At 31.8% G+C, this 20762-nt stretch overlaps 2 protein-coding genes across 2 annotated transcripts in view; both read left to right on the forward strand.

Annotated features, from left to right (window-relative positions):
• LOC126778493 (limbic system-associated membrane protein-like) overlaps positions 1–20762 on the forward strand; it is a 151035-nt gene that overhangs the window by 108801 nt on the left and 21472 nt on the right. The gene's annotated exons all lie outside the window — the stretch shown is intronic.
• The window catches only part of LOC126778554 (uncharacterized), a 165439-nt gene that overhangs the window by 426 nt on the left and 144251 nt on the right, over positions 1–20762 (forward strand). The gene's annotated exons all lie outside the window — the stretch shown is intronic.

Here is a 20762-nt window from a genome sequence, read left to right on the forward strand (position 1 = left end):
ATCGGTAATAATATCGATATAATCGTATCGATTGTTTTGAAAATCGAATCTCTATTGACTTACTGTAAACGAAAACAAACAATGATTTACAAGAACTTTCGCGCGTAAAATACTGATAACTAGTTTTCGCTTGTGGCTTCACCCGCGTGTTCGGATGTGGGGGTCAGATGTTAGATATAAAAAAGTATCTCTTCCCTTGGACTTGCTTCATATGAAATTTAATCGAAATCGGCTTAGTTATTTAGCCGACAAAGCGTTACAGGCAGACAGCATATTGTAAATGCGACAGTATCGACATATGTTTTTTTTTTTTATAAATATATTTTTAAATTAATAAATCAATTGAGATCCATTAAAAAGTCTTCAGTGTTTTGTAAAAAAAATTCGGAACTTTTTATTCTTAGTTTTAAATTATAGAACTAAGAAATTATACCAATTTAAACAGTATTTACATTTTTATTGTACTTTAAAAGTGTGAAGTTATTGTTTGTGTTGTGAAACAAACCGAGGTTAGAATTGAAATGGCGGGCATTCTTTCGGTCTATTTTAGCGCCATATTGGGAGCGTTGACCCGTGCGCCCGCGCATTGAGCTTGAGCGTTTCGCTATAGATAATTTATTAGTTATATACTCTTTGGGAGATTGTCTTTAAACAATTCGTTTTTATAATACAAAATATACTTATCGAGTTGTTTATTTATAATGTTTTAACTGATAAAAATAGTTTTTATAGGACTTAATGAAGCTTATAGCAACTTGATATAATCTACTGAATGAATGGTTTATTGAATGAATATCTCATTTATACATATGTAATTTCTGTACGTGTATATGTCTCAGAACACTTACTAAACGTTTGGAGTTTGGACTGATTTTGATATTTTTTTTGTATAAGTTTTTGAGTGGAATGCTACATATTGGACTTAGTAGGTGACGCTGCGATCAAGTCACAATTTTTTTTAACAATCAATCAAGTCATTAATGTAATATTAATGACTTAAATATATATAACGCATAATTATTTAATAGATAATTTTATTTAATGCTATTTTGTTACTTTGAAAATGATTACCTGAAAATTGAATAATGAAAAAAAAAATATCCCATAAATCAAATCAATGTAAACAAAAAACCAGTTTGTGTAATAAACTTTTTTTTATAATAAACGATATTCCCCGATATTTTAGAATGCAGATCCGTTTGACCTATATACTAAATTTAATAATATTTATAGCATGAAGTAAGTATTCTAGATTACTATGAAAACGTATATATTTATATTTTATAGCAAACTTTAATTTATATATATTAATAACAAGCGAAAAACGAACATCACCAGCGTGCAATTCAGTTTTGATGAAAATCCTTCAAAACATACCATTTTAATAATACTTATTTGAATTAAAAAAGGCAAGGCGGCGGCGGCTAGTGCAGAGCATTCTTCCCGACTGTACTGGCCGTCGTCGCATTTGCACTCTACTACCACTTACCATCAGGTGGAGTAGAGTCATTTGCCTTCCCGGCAAATATATTAAAAAAAAAACATTTTATAAAATATTTTAAAGACAGCGGTAAATTAAAATAAGAAAATATTGTTTTTGTTTTGGTAACTTTCGCATATAGCCCTGTTAACTTAAAAATATACAGTTATTTTGAAATCACAGATGGACATTACGATTTTATTTGGTTTTCTATATTTAAGACAGAAGAAAGAATAATATATAGCCTAGAACTATATGATTTAGCTACTAAGGTTATACTAACGAGCTAATAATAATTAATACAATTCCGCTATTAGTGTTTTCGAGGCATGTTCGGGAGCGCACCTCTACTTACAGAAAAGTTGAAATTTTAATTACAACAGCCTGGAATTGGATATTTTTGATGTAGAATAGACCATTCTACTAACAAATTGTCATTTTATCGCAATCGAATCGAAGCGTGATCGTTGATAAAAAGGAAAACGGATAAACGGCCGTTTCCCTATTCTTTAATTTAATTATCGACTACTACCATAAAATTTAATAATTAAGTTGGATTTTGACATAACGATATATGTTAACATATTATCGGTTCGGTTCCGTTTCGAATAAATATAGATTATACAAAGTTGGATCGGAATTGAATCGGGAACGTATCGTAATCGATATAGCTTAGTAGAATTCGGCCCCCGTGTGCCTCTAATGTTGCTAGTATACAAAATTATATTTTTCGCTTCAAATTTTTATTATTAAAAAATTAACAGCCCAAAGGCTGAGTCTAGCGGTGCAGAGAGGCAATAGTGCCAGCGTCTTGGGTACAATGCCACAGGACAATCTTTTAGACAGTGTGTTTTTGCTTTAAATTTGCACTGTGTATTTTGTTCTTTTTATTTTAATTTTGTATTATATAAAAATGTCTGTACATAAAGCTTATAAAAATCTATAATAGTAAAATTATAAAAATATTAAAAATAGTCGTTACTTTTGATCGCATTAAATTCTCATCATTTTAAGTTTATAATGATTTTATTATATAGTATACTTTTATATGTATTACCAATACTAATAATTAGATCATGTTCGTCTAGACAATGATATCAGACAAATTAATTAGAAAATATTTTTGCTAGCAAGGTTACGTCATCCTTTATATGACCTACATTTCAGTCTAGACTGACAATACTCACAGGACGTTTTCATGCTTAGTAATGTGGATTAATAAAAATTAATTTGTTTTATCATATATATTGACCTGTATTGTTTAATGGCCTAGTGATTAGAACGAGTGAATCTTAACCGAGTTCAAACCCGGGCAAGCACCAATGAATATTCATGTGTTTAATTTGTGTTTATAATTAATATCGTGCTTGACGGTGACGGAAAACATCGTGAGGAAACCTGCGTGTGTCAAAATTCACTGAAATTCTGCCACATGTGTTTACCAACCAGCATTCGAGTAGCGTGGTGGAATAAGCTCCAAACCTTCCCCTCAAAATAAAAAAAGGAGAGGAGGCCTTAGCCCAGCAGTGGGACATTCACAGGCTGTTACTGTATTGCTTAAGTGTATGTATGTCGTCATACTCTACTAAATTATGTCTTCTTTCGCCTGTATAATGACCTCTACAATTCTGCATTTTTGAATAAAGAGCTAGATAGAATACACATGTGGCAGAATTTCAATGAAATTAGACACATGCAGGTTTCCTCACGATGTTTTCCTTCACCGTTAAGCACGAGATGAATTATAAACACAAATTAAGCACATGAAAATTCAGTGGTGCTTGCCCGGGTTTGAACCCACGATCATCGGTTAAGATTCACGCGTTCTTACCACTAGGCCATCTCGGCTTTTTTAAATAATTAAATATATTTTAATTAATCATTTTTGAACGTAAACAACTTATTTGCAAAAACTTTTCAAACTTTAACTTTTGTTACATTGATCTTCTGTGTTGCTACAAGTTATTGGTACTAGATGTTGGTACCAGTTACCATTCTAGAACTAAAAGAGATAAAATAAAAGTACTTAAAATTACGTACTTGAACTTCTCAACTGTTATGAGCTAAAAGTGGAGCTAACAAATAAGTCGAGAGCGGGCTCGTAGTGACTTTAGAATGGGCGTTAAGTCTAAGTCCTTAAGTGGGCTCACAATTTGTACCTTAGTTTCAGCTTAAAAAATCGATGACGTCATCAAAGTCAGCAGAGCAAAGAATTGCAAACAATGTAGATATTATTTTGCACTTATAATTTAGGATAAGAATTTAAACAAAGAAAATTATTAAAATGGCCGAAAAAATCTACCAATCACCGGCTTTTATTATCGTTACTGTTTTAATAAATCACACATGGTTTTTTAACATTCACACGTAACACGAATTCATTTAGACATTTCGATGTGTGTATATAATAAAAATAATACATCTCGTCTGTTTGTAAAGGACTTACACGGTATGGGAGTTTTATGGTTACTTTATCAAGATAAGGAATGAAATGACACTGCGCCGGTTCCGAGATATCAGGAATGTATCTTAGAACACATTTTGTTATGAAATATCTTAAAAATTCTTTATTATCAAGTTTGTTTAATAAAAACTGTGTTTGTTTCATTCGCATATTAATTCGGACGTTAATTTTCTCATGATAATTTCAAATTTATTCCTTTGTCATTAATATTTAGATTGTAATAAAAAAAGTAACAATTAGTAATGCCTCCTCTCCACTTGAGAATAATCTAGAACGTCATTGTTTCGAATTTCAATGAGATGTATATGTTGCTTTATGCACATGTAGTTGAGATATACTATACTTTTTTTGAATCGAATGAAAGTGAAGATATCGTTAATTCAGCTATGAATGAAACCTCCTTACATAGAAAATTACATAAGCTAACCATCCAGACAAAAACTCTTTGCCAATCCAGCGGGCAACCGGTTGGCTGTCCCGGTTAAACAGTGTTGTGTCATAGACTATCGATTTATCTTTATAATATTATCATATTTAATTATTTTTTATTAATCAATTGCATTAGTACGTCTACTAACACTGATATTGGAGGTGATTGTTACTAACGCTGTATAGAATTGATCTAAAATAATGATTATATTATTATTATAAACATATAAATGAACATTAAATTTATTCATTGTTTTTTTAATTCATAATTACATTTTTGTGCTGGGGTCTTTAAATACTTATCTATTGCCTTAGTTATCGCGCGACTAAATTGTCTATTAAAGATTTTCTATAGGATATATTAATTTTATTAATTAATAATTGTATAAATATATCGATATTGGCGACATTACACATCACCACGTCAGAATGCGGCGCAGTGACTCCCTATGTGAATGAACACTTTAGACAAGCTTGCGTATCCGCCGTCCTTTTAACACTTATACAAATTTCATTAGAGCGAATGAAACGGCAACAAGTCAACTAAACCTTCGTATTATAAAGCTGTAAAGTTGAACGAGTTTCGTGCGTCGAGATTAAAACCTTTTTGGTGTATTTTTTATTATTCTGGCATCAAAGGATAAAAGTAATGCCCGTATTAATTGTTATGTCGGAACTCTTTGATGTGTTAAGAAATTGTATCAACAGAACTATACTTGGATAAGATTGTCTTGTATTCACAAGTTAATCTAGTATAGTAGAGATTATAAAGCCATTTTTATTGGACTGTAACGTTTGATAATACATTTACATTATGGACGAGACCTTACCACTTATTCTTCAAAGAAATTTTAGTGCTTACAATTAAAAAACGGAAGCTTTTAATATAAACTAGATAGGAGAATAATAATTTAACAAAATCCAAATAAAGTAATGTTGGACAAAAGTTTAATGTGTTAGTTACAAATGAGACTAGTAGATGGCGCTTATTAATAAACGTAAAGCCTGAATCGCGCGGGCAAGATTTTTAATAGATACGTATGTAACGATAAGCCAAAAATAACTACGTCATTCAAAATAAAAATAAAAAACCATTATGTTAACATGAGTCATGAAGTAGTTACTATTTTATTCGCAAACCAAAGAACAATAATATAATCATGTATATACTAAAATATAGAGGTTTATATAGTTCCCATATTTTTTTTTTTTTTATATTCGCCGGGAGGGCAAATGACTCTACTCAGTACAGACGGGAAAAACGTTCTGAGTTTTTAATTCAGTAATTTATTTCAATAATAACAAAAGTATTACGCTTAAAAGCTCAAACAAAATTAAGCCAACATATTCACATGCAAGCAATTAACACAAGAAGGCACTCCCACTACACGAGAAGCTTTTTAGCTAACTTAGAAGGACACAACAGTTATATACATATAATATATATATACTCCCGAATGCATATATTACTGACAGAAAATATTATAAGGTATAAAATATATATAATTTAATAAAACTATGTTACGTTTTTCGAACTCTAGTCACCGTAAAAATGAACGTACTAAATTCAAACACCTTATTTTTAAAATTTTAAAAGAATAAAAACCTCATCCTAAATTGACTTCTAAATAAAAAAAAACAGAGCGATTTTCACTTTATACAGATTATATATAAATACAATTTAACATATGGTATAAAAATTTGCACGTGTTACGCAAATAAACGATTAGGTTATACAGTCTGGTGAATCTCATTTGGGATTTGGTTCAAGGTTACAGTAAGGAATAATTTTGTCATAAATTATATTATTAGTCAATATTATTATTATATTGTTACTTATATTATCTGTGGTAACATAATATTATGTGTTATGACGGGCCGGTTGGCGTGGTTGGTAGATGGTCTTTCACGCCGAAGGTTGTGGGTTCGATTGCCACCCAGGTCATACATTTGTGTGCATGAACATGTCTGTTTATCCTGAGTCTGGGTGAAATTCTCATATAAGTATGTATTTACAAAAGAAAAGTAGTATATGTAGTATATCAGTTGTTTGGTTTCCATAGTACAAGCTTAGTTTGGGATGAGATGGCCTTGTGAGAATAATGTCCCAGGATGTCGCTTATTCTCGTTTCAGAAATAGTATTCCTTTGATTAAAACATTATTGTATTGATTAGTGGATATGTGGAAAGAAAAGTCCTATCGATTATCAAATCAAATCAAATCAACAGCCAATCGTTGTCCACTGCTGAACATAGGCCTCTCCCAAGGTGCGCCAAAGCTCCCTGTCCTCCGCCTTCCGCATCCAGTTGGTGCCCGCCACCTTCTTAAGGTCGTCGGTCCACCTGGCTGGAGGGCGCCCTACGCTGCGCTTGATCGCCTGCGATTATAGTAAACAGTATAGTTTTTAATTCTATTCGACAATTCGAAATATTTTACTAAAATCACTGGAATAATGTTAACCTAGTTTTCAATTAGTTATCAGATTTTTCACCTTTGCTTTGTATAAAAATAAAATATTAACGTCTTGATTGATCGTTTTTCACTCAAAGCGGTATTTTATGAATCCAAAACCGTTATCAATCAAATAACTTAAATCCATTGAAATTATATAATTAAAACTTCCATAATTATATAAAAACAAAATAGTAATATACATATTTAAATATTGTAAAGATATAAAATGAGTAACTATAAGAGAAAGTCAACACTATTAACTCCATCTCACTCTTGAATGCCATGAGTTCTTCGACATTTCGCAGAAAACTTTCTGCTTTTGGAATCGTGTCATCTTCATTGACCGAGTGTATAATTTTTAGTACTTATAATGGGGTCAGTCATTTTATAGTCTTGTCTTTATGACTTGTTTGGTAGACGTCAGAAACAAGTCATAATGAAGATATCGAAATACCGAGGATTCAAACCTCACCTCACTGAAAAGTTATTACGATTTTCTGTCGAAGATACTCAATAGCAGCCGGAGTCTAAGCTGAAAGTGTGTATCGTATTTAAATGAGAGAGATAAGAGTAAGAGAAGAGTGAACAGGTTTCTTTTGGATGGGCGTGTAGCACCTTCGTCTTCATCTACACTTTCCATCAGGTGAGATGGAAGACAAACGCCTATTCCATTACAACTACATAAAAAAAGTATGCTTTGAAAAGCACGTAAATCCATTGGTCATGCGCCTGGACTCTATCCGGTCGAGTCGGATTGCCGTCCCATCGGATTATGAGTGTAAGGGAATATAGATCTGTGTTTGCGCACAACTTGCCCACTTGAATTCATGCGTAGTTGGCTAATCTTGATTGGATGCCGTGACCGAAATAGGTTTAAGGACATTATCGTCATTTATGCAATCTTGGAGTTATACGGCCTTACTTAAAAACGTTGTTTAGTGGCTGATTAGTTAAACAATGCTGTGTCTTCTTCTGTCGAATGTCAAATCAATAATGATAGAAAGAGCGAATCAGTGTGCCAGCTCTTCTCAATAGAATTTATTATTCTAGTTATTGAATTGAGAGGAAAGTTTGACTGCTGAGTTTTTGCCGGTTTCATTTCAGAGTTTATTTCCGAATCTGTTTATAATAATTTTCTCTTTAAAATGATATTTAGTTGATTGAAATACTTTAGATTCTAATATTAGGAAATATTTTATTGTGGTTTGATAAACTATTTAAATCACGAAAATTTTTAATGAACATCATGGATTTTCATAGATTTTCAAAAATATTTTCTTTTTTTAGCCGTTAAGGACTTTGCGACACTTGACTGTTTGGTGTGTTTTAGTATTAAACATATGAAACCTTTTTATCTATATTATAATCATATACTACATACTTATTATATACTTATATTTATAATATACTATTGTTGGTCCGGTGGTCGAAATTATTTCTACATATTTCTACATATTTTTTCTGCTCTTATTTGTAATACTTATTGTTATTTTAAAATTAAAATGTATTCATTTGTACCCTCGCATTTAATTTAAGTGTAAATTTTATTTGTAGTATTAAGCTCTTATGTAAGTTAATCTAATTGTTGTGAGAATATTAAACAATCTTAAATCAGAAGCTCGAAAAAACTAAACCGTTGACAAATAGATAAGAATAGCTTTGGAAGTGTTTTGTTTTTGAACAAAACTATAAATTTCGTAAGAAAATCGTATCTCAAACATGTCTTATTGTTAAAACAAAATGGCGTCTTTGCAAGCCCATACATAATGCATTAACAGCTTTGTGATTCTGATTAGCTTTGACAAACGAGCGTATTTCGTTTTGGTTATTTTGTTGCGTTTAGATGAATGAATGAAATGAATCTTATGTTTGAAGTGAAAATTTTTTGGGCGCGTTCAGTTCTCAAGGTCGCTTTTGAATGTAACGTAGGAATGGAACGTTTTTGATGTAAATGAATACTTCTGCTTATCAATTTAAAATGAATAAATAATTGCTATATTAGATTTAAAGACTTAGAAATTTAACCGAACAGTATTTAAAAACTAGTTGATTCTGTTTATAATAACAGTTTGGAAAATTAAGTTTTGCGTTTTTAATCTGTACCGAAATTATTTTCTTTATTTCGTTTCAAATAATTCCATAGACAAATCAAGTCTTTTAATAGTTTTTAACGATGAACTGCATGAATTAAAAAAAATATATTTGTATAACCATAATTTAGTATGAGGTTTAACACATAAACTTGTTTCATTCATTCATACATTCAAAACATTGTTGATATTAAAGTTTTAATATGATAAGCTTAAGTTATTGAAGGACGCTTAAAAATATAATCACACGTTAACAACACCATGCTTTGTTATAAATTGGTGCTTAAAATAAATCCCCATTAATGTCATGGTCGCTTTAATAGCTATGACCCAATTGATGACATCAGTCTTATATACTTATGGTCTTCTGTTTCTGCCACACCCTGTACTCAAGAGATTTAGCTATGACATTCAAACTTTATAAAAAAAATACTTAATAACTACCGTTTCTAAAAGGTAATAAGTAAATATTTAAATAAACAATATATGACTTTATGGTAATAAACACCTTTGAGACATCATCTGAGGTCATAATTTTGCTATCTATACATACATATAAGTAGGATTTTTTTATTATATCGACAGGACGGCTCCTCAACTGGAGAGAGATCAGGCGTAGGACTAATGGCTTTACGTGCTTTCCGAGGTACTTATTTTTATAGAATAGGTAGGCGGACGAGCATATGGGCCACCTGATGGTAAGTGGTCACCAACGCCCATAGACATTGGCATTGTAAGAAATATTAACCATCGCTTACATCGCCAATGCGCCATTAACCTTGGGAACTAAGATGGTATGTCCCTTGTGCCTGTAATTATACTGACTCACTCACCCTTCGAACCGGAACACAACAATACCAAGTACTGCTGTTTTGCGGTAGAATATCTGATGAGTGGGTGATAACTACCCAGGCGAGCTTGCACAAAGCTCTACCACCAGTACGGGGATTAGTGCCTTGACCTGGGAATCAAACCCAAGATATCGAGATTTGAAACCATAAGAGCAAACCATTGAAATAGATAGGTTTCATAAAATTACGATTCTTAATAAATCATAAGCATATACATTTAAATTTATTGAATTTAAGAGATTATGACACACGTACATACCGACAAATGTATCGTATAACGTGCAATTATAAAAAATCATCCGTGATTCAAATATATCTTATTACAAGGCTTAATTATGAACGCAATATAATCCTGACAGTCACATACATATGTTTTGTACAAGCTGTTATGTTCGGCTTTGTTTATATGCAGTTATTTTTAAATATTATATTATACCCTTTATCTGATAAAAGTTGTATATGTTGCCTAGTGGGAACAAATTACGCAAGTGTTTGGAGATGGCCCAGTGGTTAGAACGAGTCTTAACCGTTGCAGGTTCAGACCTAGGTAAGGCCACTGCAATATTATATACAAAGTAAAAAATAAATAACTTTAATATAACATATTTAATATATAAACAGAAAATTACATGTAAGAATCATATTGTTATATATATTTTAAAAAGAGTAACTACTGAATTTCTTGCGGTATCTTCTCGACATACTCTACATTCGTCAACGGTGGCAGCTCTAACTTAGTAAGTGATAAAAAATGCTTAAAAAGTTATTTTATTTTTTAATTTTCAAGCAAAATACATAAATATATGTAATTAAATTATTTTAACTGAAATATAGACAGTTTTGTAGTTTTAATATGTTTAAAATATGTCATATAATCCAGCCCCAAGTGGAAGATAACTCCTCAATAACCTAGTCATATAAGATGATGAGAGGCAATTGAGGAACACGCTTACTGCATGAGTCGGCATATTGACCTGAGTCTTAAGTTATAAGCGATCGAACTAAAAAATGAGGAAATAAGAATAAAAATGTTATTGCTGTATCAATAATGTATGTGTCATGTTGTTTTAATATACATATATGATTTTATATATTACAAAATATATCTGTCCTGAGATAGTCAGACGATAAATATCATCAGTAACAGTACAGTAATAAGCTGTTAATGTCCCACTGCTTTTTGAGGAGAAGGCTTGGAGCTTATTCCACCACGCTGCTTGAATGCGGGTTAGTGAAATACAGATATGGCAGAATTTCAGTAAAGCACGAAATGAATTATAAAAACAAATTAAGCACATGAAAATTCAGTGGCGCTTGCCCGGGTTTGAACTCACGATCATCGATTAAGATTCACGCGTTCTAACCACTGGGCCATCTCGGCTTAATATCATCAACATCAAAAGAAATTGATGGTTCTTGAATGGTTTTTGATTATTTATACTTAAATTAAAACAATAAATAAATATGGAGTGAAATAATGAAAACATAGTTTCCTTAATAAAGTTCATTTATTATATTGTAAACCATCTTCTAGAAGATGGATGATGAGATGCCTCAACCCGCCATTGAGTGATAGCTGGAGGAGAAGGTTTGGAGCTCATTCCACGACGCTGCTCCTATGCGGGCTGGTAGAATACACATGTGGCAGAATTTCAGTAAAATTAGACACAAGCAGGTCAAGCACGAGATGAATAACAAATTAACCACTAGGCAATCTCTATATAAATAAAGAATACTGTTTTTGTCCGTGTCCCTAATTTATTCATCCGATTATGATGAAATTTCTGTGAGTTTTTCGTGGCCAAATTAATTCTTGGTATTTTTATTTTTCAATATAATCCTTTTTATGTAGACCATAGTTCTATTCGTGCGAAGCCGAATAAATAAAGCCGAAGTTCTACAATTTATTAATTCAACTAACACATATCACCAACGAGTTTCTACATAAATAAATTGATCTGTATATTCTCAGCCCTTGGTCCATTAATAAAAAATATATAAACGCTTGTAAATTGAACCAACACGAACGCACTTCACGCTGTCACGCGTCAGTATTAAAGTTAAATTGTTTGAATAAAAGTGCATCAGATACAAGATCTGAGTAACGACATCGTGGAAATATGTCTCGCTGCGACACATATCTAACAATATTGGAACGAATAGACTCACGGATGTAAACGTTAAGTCGGGGCGTAATTTTTTTATATCAATGTACATAGACGAATAACTGTCTGGCATATCAACGTACAGCCCAAACTACTGGGGCCAGTATCATGAAAATTTGCATACGATGCAATGTATATAGAGGCATGGAAATTGGTATTTAGCAATTCTGAATTATGACGCGAGCGAAACCGCGGATAAAGCGCTAGTATTGTGTAATAAGGACGCACAAATACTTTTAAAATTGACAAGACGAAACATTACAAGAATATATCTATGATACAAGAATATGTTTATGATACGACGGACCGGTTGGTGTGATTGATAGATACTTGCCATTCACGCGGAAGGTTGTGGGTTCGATTCCCACCCAGGACAGACATTTGTGTGCATGAACATGTCTGTTTGTCCTGAGTCTGGGTATAATTATCTATGTATTTACAAAAAGAAAAGTAGATTATGTAGTATATCAATTGTCTGGTTTCCATAGTACAAGCTCTGCTTAGTTTAGGATTAGATGACCGTGTGTGAAAAATGTCCCACGATATAATTATTTTATAAAAAAGTATCCAGTACATATTTGTTGATGTCCATATATTACATATAAATCTAATTGTAATAGTAAATATCGGTATTTCGTTTGAAAAAAGAGTAACTACCGATTTTCTTGTAGTTGTTTTAGAACCTACATTCCTGGTTCAGTTGGCTAGTCTTCCTTGTGATTGATCACGTTTATGACGCAGCGTAAACATATTATAAAATCTTTGAGTAATATCCGCGTTTAATTATCTAATACCTATTTAAGGTCTTCCACTACCCACCCAGGAAACGTTTTAGAAGTTAAACGCTTAGGTTACCTAGCTTATGTGACTTGGAATGCAAAACGCAACGGAAATACGTCAATCACAATTGTAAAATAACGCATCAATTTGCAATAATTACGCTCGATACTGACTGACATTGTCAGTATTTAATTAAAATAAATAAGCGCGTTATATAAGCTAAAGCGAAAAAGTCAAGATGGCCTAGTGGTTAGATCGCGTGAATCTTAATCGATGATCGTGGGTTCAAACCCGGGCAAGCACCACTGAATTTTCATGTGCTTAATTTGTGTTTATAATTCATCTCGTGCTTGACGGTGAGGAAACCTGCATGTGTCTAATTTCATTGAAATTCTACCACAAGTATTCTACCAAGCCGCATTGGAGCAGCGTGATGGAATAAGCTACAAACCTTCTCAAAAAGGGAGAAGAGGCCTTAGCCCAGCAGTGGGACATTAACAGGCTGTTACTGTTATATAAGCTAGTTATATAGATGAATTATATATATTTCTTCACGAAATTTTCGAACTTAAAAAATATTTTGTTGAGAATAATTTTTTATGTAAAACCTCTTTGGACGCGTTTAGAATAACATTTTAAGGTCAATTTTGAGTCCATCGTCTGGATGAAACGATTCTGATGCGAATGAAGTTCGGGTTCAAACACAATATTCAATAGATTAAGATACACTTCTAGCTACTGTGTCATCACTCGTGCTATTATATAATAAATTCTAAGTATATTTAATGAGTACATAATAATGTTAATATGTAATGTTCAAAGTTTACATCCTACTGCCTATATGAGTCTAGATAGCCTTAGCCACGCTTGCGCATGACCTAGACTGCGTGTGATTGGAATACGTAACGTTATCTCCGATCTCACCAGGAGTTTAAACCTCATTAAGTTCTTGACAATTTAAAATAGGCGGGAACATTGTTTCATATAAGCCGTAATAATTTTTGGTAAAAAGAGGTTTTATATATATATGGTTTGGTTATTTACTAATTGGATGAAACAAACATCGTCTTTAGAGTTATGAATGAACTTATTTACGATGCCGTAATATATAAGATATTTTACTTATATACTTTATTATTATTATTATTAATTTATTTGTCATATTCTAAATTCAAATTTAAATCTTTATTCAAATCTAATCGCACACACGTTATATATAGTCAGATTTGAAAAACTATTGTTTCGTTAGGTAGTCTATTTAATGAGAAATGTTTTTAGTATAATAAAAATTTAAAGAAAAAAGTTTTGCCAGGATCAACTCATCAAAGATTCTTCACAATCGGGTGAATGGATAAAAAAAAATATAACTCAACACAAGAGGACAAATATACAACATACTTTTTTAGATATTTTAGACCTAAGATATTTATGGGATGTGGTTATGAAACAGGTCGTAAACTTAATTAAGATGTTACACAAATGCGGCTGGATCGATTCTCGTTGAGAGCGACTTAAGTTCTTAACCCATGTGTGGCCTAATTATCAAATCACGAAATTTTAAAACTGCTAAAATAAGGTTAAGTTTCAACACGTTTTTTTATATTACAAGATTATTCGTTTAGGCTCATATTTTAAAGAATTATAGTCAGCAGTTACAGACATATGAAGATTTGGATACAATTGAAAAAAAAATTCAAACGTCGAATTCAATTGACAGTTGAATTCGATGGTCGACGTAATGACGTACGTCTGCTTGATTCATCTATATTATTTGTTTTTTTTTTTTTTATAGTAAGGTAGGCGGACGAGCATATTATATATATAATATACCTGATTGTAAGTGTTCACTAACGCCGATAGACATTGGTATTGTAAGAAATGTTAACCATCGCTTACATCGCCAATGCGCCACCAATCTTCGGAACTAAGATGTTATGTCCCTTGTCCCTGTAATCCTAGCTCACTCACCGTACAAACCGGAACACAACAATACTAAGTACTGCTGATTTGCGGTAGAATAGCTCATGAGTGGGTGGTTCCTACCCAGACGAGCTTGCACAAAGCCCTTTCACCAGTACAACTAAAAATAAACAATATTTACGGTAAAATTTTCGTATTTGTATTTTTTAATATAGCAACGTTATACTTCAATGTCACCCACGTCCGATATACGTAGAAAATGCAGATTAAACCACCCACAGGCCATAGCAAATAAAAGCTTTCCACCCCATAAGCACATAATCCATGACCTAGATTGTATGGAAAAATACTACACGTGTCGTGGACACACTTATTTAAAAAGAAATATATATATATTTTTAAATTATTATAGCTTAGGTTTTGCGGCTCATTTTATAGTATGGCAACATTTTGGTTTTTGTTTTTAGCGTTTTAAATTATTTTGTTTAGAGTTTTTTTATATTTAAATTTATCATCTTACTGCCATTGTTTTTTTATGTGTATTTTATGTAAATACTCTTTCGTTATAATACATCAAGGACTCAGATTTTAAGAGGAGGCGAAACACGAAAAAGTGTAAATTAATGTCGATGAAATATTAAAAAAATTATGCATAAAGTAATGCGTCTTACTGTCTTATATAGATAATCTGCCTTCCCTAACCAGTGTGACCGAGGCTTAATGTGTGATGTCATGTTCTTTATAGGACAATAACGGTAATGGCATTGTAGTCGTTTGTTTCTCTCCTTGTTACAGAAAACATACTAATCTTCTAATATAAAAACAGTTTATATGTTTGTGTATAATTTAAAAAAAGTGTCAATTTTTGTTTATTTAGAAGAGTGACATCGACAGTGTTACGATTAATTTAATGGGTTCAAAGAATTTTAAAAATGGAATATAATATGAGTATGGAACATAATTGATTATAACATTTTTTTAAAATAAATCGTTGAGCTCCGCTTAATTTATGAAATGTGCGTGTGTATGTGTGTGTGTGTGTTTGTGTGTGTGTGCTAAAAATGTTGCTATAATATTAATTAACTTCTTCTTCAAGTATTAACAAAAAATAATATTATCTGATACACTGGCATTGCATGGACACCGTTTTCCAAATTTTATTAAAGACTGGGTATATAATGACATTTGCGTTTTATCCTTTATTATTATAATTCATTAATAAAAATACATTGTAATTCGAATTATTTTCCTCCTTCCGGTTTGTATAGTATAGTTAATAGTCTGCGTTTGCGTTTCACGTGTATTTGGAGTTTGTTCTTAGAGAATAGTTTTATCGAGCTCAATGTATAAACCCAATTATTACATAATTAGCAATTTTTAGTATTTTAGTATCATATGGGCGAGCCGAGATGGCACAGTGGTAAGAACGCCTGAATCTTAACCGATGATCGTGGGTTCAAACCCGGGCAAGCACCATTTTCATGTGCTTAATTTGTGATTAAAATTCATCTCGTGCTTTACGGTGAAGGAAAACATCGTGAGGAAACCTGCATGTGTCTAATTTCACTGAAATTCTGACGTGTGTATTCCACCAACCCGCATTGGAGCAGCGTGGTGGAATAAGCTCCAAACCTTCTCCTCAAAAAGAGGAGAGGAGGCCTTTAGCCCAGCAGTGGGACATTCACAGGCTGTTACGGTACGGTTAGTATTATAAAAAATATTGCTTTTGTTATAATCTGTTATAAGTAATACAAAAAAACAATGTATATTGTATCTTAAAATGCATGTTGTGGCCGTCTTGGAGAGTCACACATTTTATGTGTAAGTGTGGTGACTGCTGAGAGTCCTAAATAAAAAAAAATAAAATAAAAAAAAAAAATTAATCAGTATCATATATATAAAATATTAAATATGAATAATGTAAATGTAGAGTTAGTCTACTTATAATATTGTTAGTAATCCATTTGTTTATCAATAAATTTCCAAGTGATTCAGCATTAAATATTCATCACAATCGACCACGTATAATTCTATTAAAACATAATGCGGTACTTAAATAAGATGTTTATTTGTATTTCTTAAGGTGGAGTCATACATTCGCGCAGAGGTAAACTTGTATGGTTCTGTATAGATTGTCGAGGAGAGATATAGTTTTATTATTTGTAGCGTGTTACAGAAAGTGCAAAAGTATATAAAATTTTGCTATTTCGTAAAATATGTGGTAAGTAGGTACTTACTCTCTTGGGCGGGATCTCCACAATGCCACAGGAAACCATAATATCCTCGATTGGCAAACGTACATTAATACCCTAAAAGTAAATTTGCCGATCGTCTTTAAGAATCGAATATCTGACACTGACACAACAATGATTCACAAATGTTGCCATATTCGATAACACTTTACCTACCAAAAATGTCTTTACAGTTTTATTTTAATAGAACAGTTAAAAGAGAATAAATCGTTTAAGGGGCGAAGGTAGTAATAAAATCTATAATTATCTCCCAACAAGGTAGCAATAAAAGCTAAAAGCAAGCCATATGCTTTGAGCGAGGAAAATGTTCAGTGGTCGTTAATCACGGAATGTCTGATAGAATTGATGTTTTAATAAGACGAGATACTATAAAACTTTATTAAAAATAATTAGTAACCAATAATGCTTGCCATTACTCAATACACTATCTTCTAGAAATTTCTAAGCAATCCATCGTGGTATTTTTATGAACAGTAATTTTTTTTTGTATATTCTTCTAAAAATTAAATTCGAAAGTCGAATTTAAATACAATAATTCTATGTAACATTTGAGTGAAACGTTTACGACGCGAAATGATTTCATTTCTGTTACGTGTATAATTTAATATTGCACATATTGATATAATAATAATTATTATATATTTTTAAATTTTAATAATACATAATCCTCATAATGCAGTGCCATTGACATACAAAGTTCAGCCAATTTTTAATATATATTATCTATGACAAATTAGACGAATTCATCAATAGTACTTAATTCCCAAAGAAAGAATAACCTAAATTAGAGATTTATTGTACTTTCGCGTTTACTGGGTCAGGGTGTGGGAAGAATGATAAAATTATACCAAGCATAATACAAATGAAATTTTATTGGGAACTAGAATTTATGATATGACAACATCGTAATTTGACGCTTCTGTTTTGGCGCGTAATTTTAACATCAAAAAAGGAAGAAAATAAGTCAAGTCAAGATGTATTTGTCAACAGTATTATTTCCTGTCATTGGCGCAATAATACATACATAATATTCTCCATTGTTACAACTAAAAAACTATTGAATTGAATTTTATGTCCATATGCTATGCCATGTGAAAAAATAAATTGTCATCAAGATGACAGAACTGACCTTATTAAATGTCTTGATATCGCTGCTTAATTTCCGCTGTTTCGTATCTAGATATTTGATATATCCTGCAGCTTCACATTACATTACAATTATTTATCTCAATGTCATGTAATTATTCATATTGGCGATTATGTACAATAGCTTAAGGAATCATTTTAAATATATCAACGTTCTTTTTTTAAATAGTAACAGTAGACCAATATTTCACAGAATATCTACATAGCTTATCGATCTTTCTGTTTGTTTTATTTAATGCGAAACGTGGAATTTATTGTAATACCAGTAAGTGAGTCAGTTTAAAGTAACGATATCACCGGGATTTCTTGAAACAATATATAAATTTGTATTTGAATAATATGGCGATTGGTATTCGTATCGTTGTTTTTATTTATATGTGAAATTTTATTTACATAATATGCGTTTCATTACAGGTCTAACTAAATTATAAAAAAAACCATTCTATATTATTTCTTTTTAAGGTAAAATATGTTTAAAATAACATCAACTTTGAGTTTCAGTTAAATAATATTTTGTATTAATGCATGATGAAATAAACAAAACGCCTAGGCGGTAATTACTATTATTAAGATGATAAAAATCTTAAACGATCTCACAAGAAACTCCCTAATGACTTCATAATCTCACAGCTTTAATAAAACGCGATGTGCGTCTTTACAATCAAGTAAAATCTTAGAATTAATCTTAACTCTTGTGTAATCGTAAAGAAGAATTGAGTTTTAAATCGAAGTATAAATTTTTAAACTTTCGTAATATCTACTGTTATGTATGTATATTTATATACATAACTGTGTTCAACTATACCAAATATTATGACGATCAAAATGGTATGGCAGTTGATGTGCTGCAGAGCCTTGTGTGATGAGTGACGAGTTATATAACAAAATATATAAGACAGGATTATGCTCCATGAACAAAATACTTAAATATGCCATATATTATGGTGATCGGTTAAATAATGTCGAACTATATTAACCTCTAAGCAGATATACCCATTTGTGTGTATGATGTCTTCCTGACCGATATCGGATGCGGCGGCCAATCTCGAGAAAGATTAGCCAACTGCGCAGGACATATTAAAGTGCACAAGTGTGCGCGCAAACACAAATGCAATCTCATAATCCGGTGGGACGGCAAATCTAACAGTACTGGAAAGAGTTCAGGTGCAGGACCAACGGCTTAACGTGCTTTCCGAGGCAGAGGAGTATACACACTTCCTCACTCCGTCAAAAAAACCCCATAACTTTTTACTGGCCCAAAATTACCTCAAGATCTGCGGCCTTACATCTAGCTTCTAAACAAACGGGGCAGTCATTTTATATATTATAAGATGAAAGTAAAAAATACACAAATTTCAAATATACATATCGATAACATCACAATACCGTTTTTAAAATATATCATTCAAATCGTTTGAAAACTGATAAAATTGTATTATTCGTACTAATTACTATTTTCGCAAGGTCAAAGGTTTATTGTCATGAGAGCTTTGCTTATCACATGAGAAAATTCCGGGAAAGTAATCGTAAAACCCGTGAGTCATTTCACCATCTCGGCTTAATAAAAATAATCATAACATCCGTTCTCAAAGATATGATGTCATTCATGAGATGTGTTTCATTACTTTCGCAAACGTCTGTAAAGTTTTACGCGCGAAACTTAAATGTCAATCTTGTTTGACATTAAACAGTGTTGCAAGTTTTTAAAATATCGTGATTTTTTTGTTGTTTTTTATTATTTCAAGTGTAAACTTTAGAATATTATGTTGCAAATTTAACAAACGCATATTTATAGAATTTAAATGGTAATCGAAGTTGACTTACGTTGCAACCGATAATATTGTTAAGCGGTGACGGAATAATATTTTTATGATATAAATAAAATATGATTACATTTTAAAGACTTAGCTGAAACTATAATAATTAACCTAAATAATTAACACGTAAATCCGGCCCGTTTCCCTAATTTTAACATTTACGATCTTTTTAAACGGTTAACAATGTTTTATGTGGTGTGGAAATTTGCTCACACGCCATATTAATAATAATTTATGTGTCGGAAATATTACGTATATTTATAGTTTACTTTAGTTCGCATTCTGACTATTATACATACACCTAGTATGTAGTAAAGTACTACTGACGTAATACGAATATTTGAGGAAAACCTCCTTTCAGAAATAACAGATAAAAAAAATTGCGAAATTTCTCACACAGACAATGATTCGCATAGAGTCGTTCCATTACCGCAACACATTAAAACATAATTCACGAGAATGTGTGTCAAGATCATATCTAAAGTTTATTTGTATAATATTGGTTTAAAGCGGATATCGAACAAACGTGTAGTTAAATCATGGATTCCACCTGTTTTATTATTCTTACATTTTTGTTGTTGTCTTAGTTTATGGTACACGTCATTGCTTAAGCGATTCAAAGATAATATAATTTTTTTTAATAAAATTGATGGCATTGACTGACATGGTGGTCCTCATTGCCTATAGATATTGACATAGCAATAAATATTAACCATCCCTTACATCTCCAATGCGCACCCAACCTTGGGATCTAAGATTCTCTTGTGCCTGTACTTACACTGTCTCACTCACTCTTCGAACCAGAACACAGCAATACTAAGAATTGCTGCTTGATGGTAGAATATGTGATGAGTGGGTGGTACCTACCCAGACGGGCTAACACAAAGCCCTTCCACCGAGTAGTATATACTAA

Source organism: Nymphalis io, chromosome 26 (genome assembly GCF_905147045.1).
Source record: "Nymphalis io chromosome 26, ilAglIoxx1.1, whole genome shotgun sequence".
In the NCBI taxonomy this organism is placed as follows: Eukaryota; Metazoa; Arthropoda; class Insecta; order Lepidoptera; family Nymphalidae; genus Nymphalis; species Nymphalis io.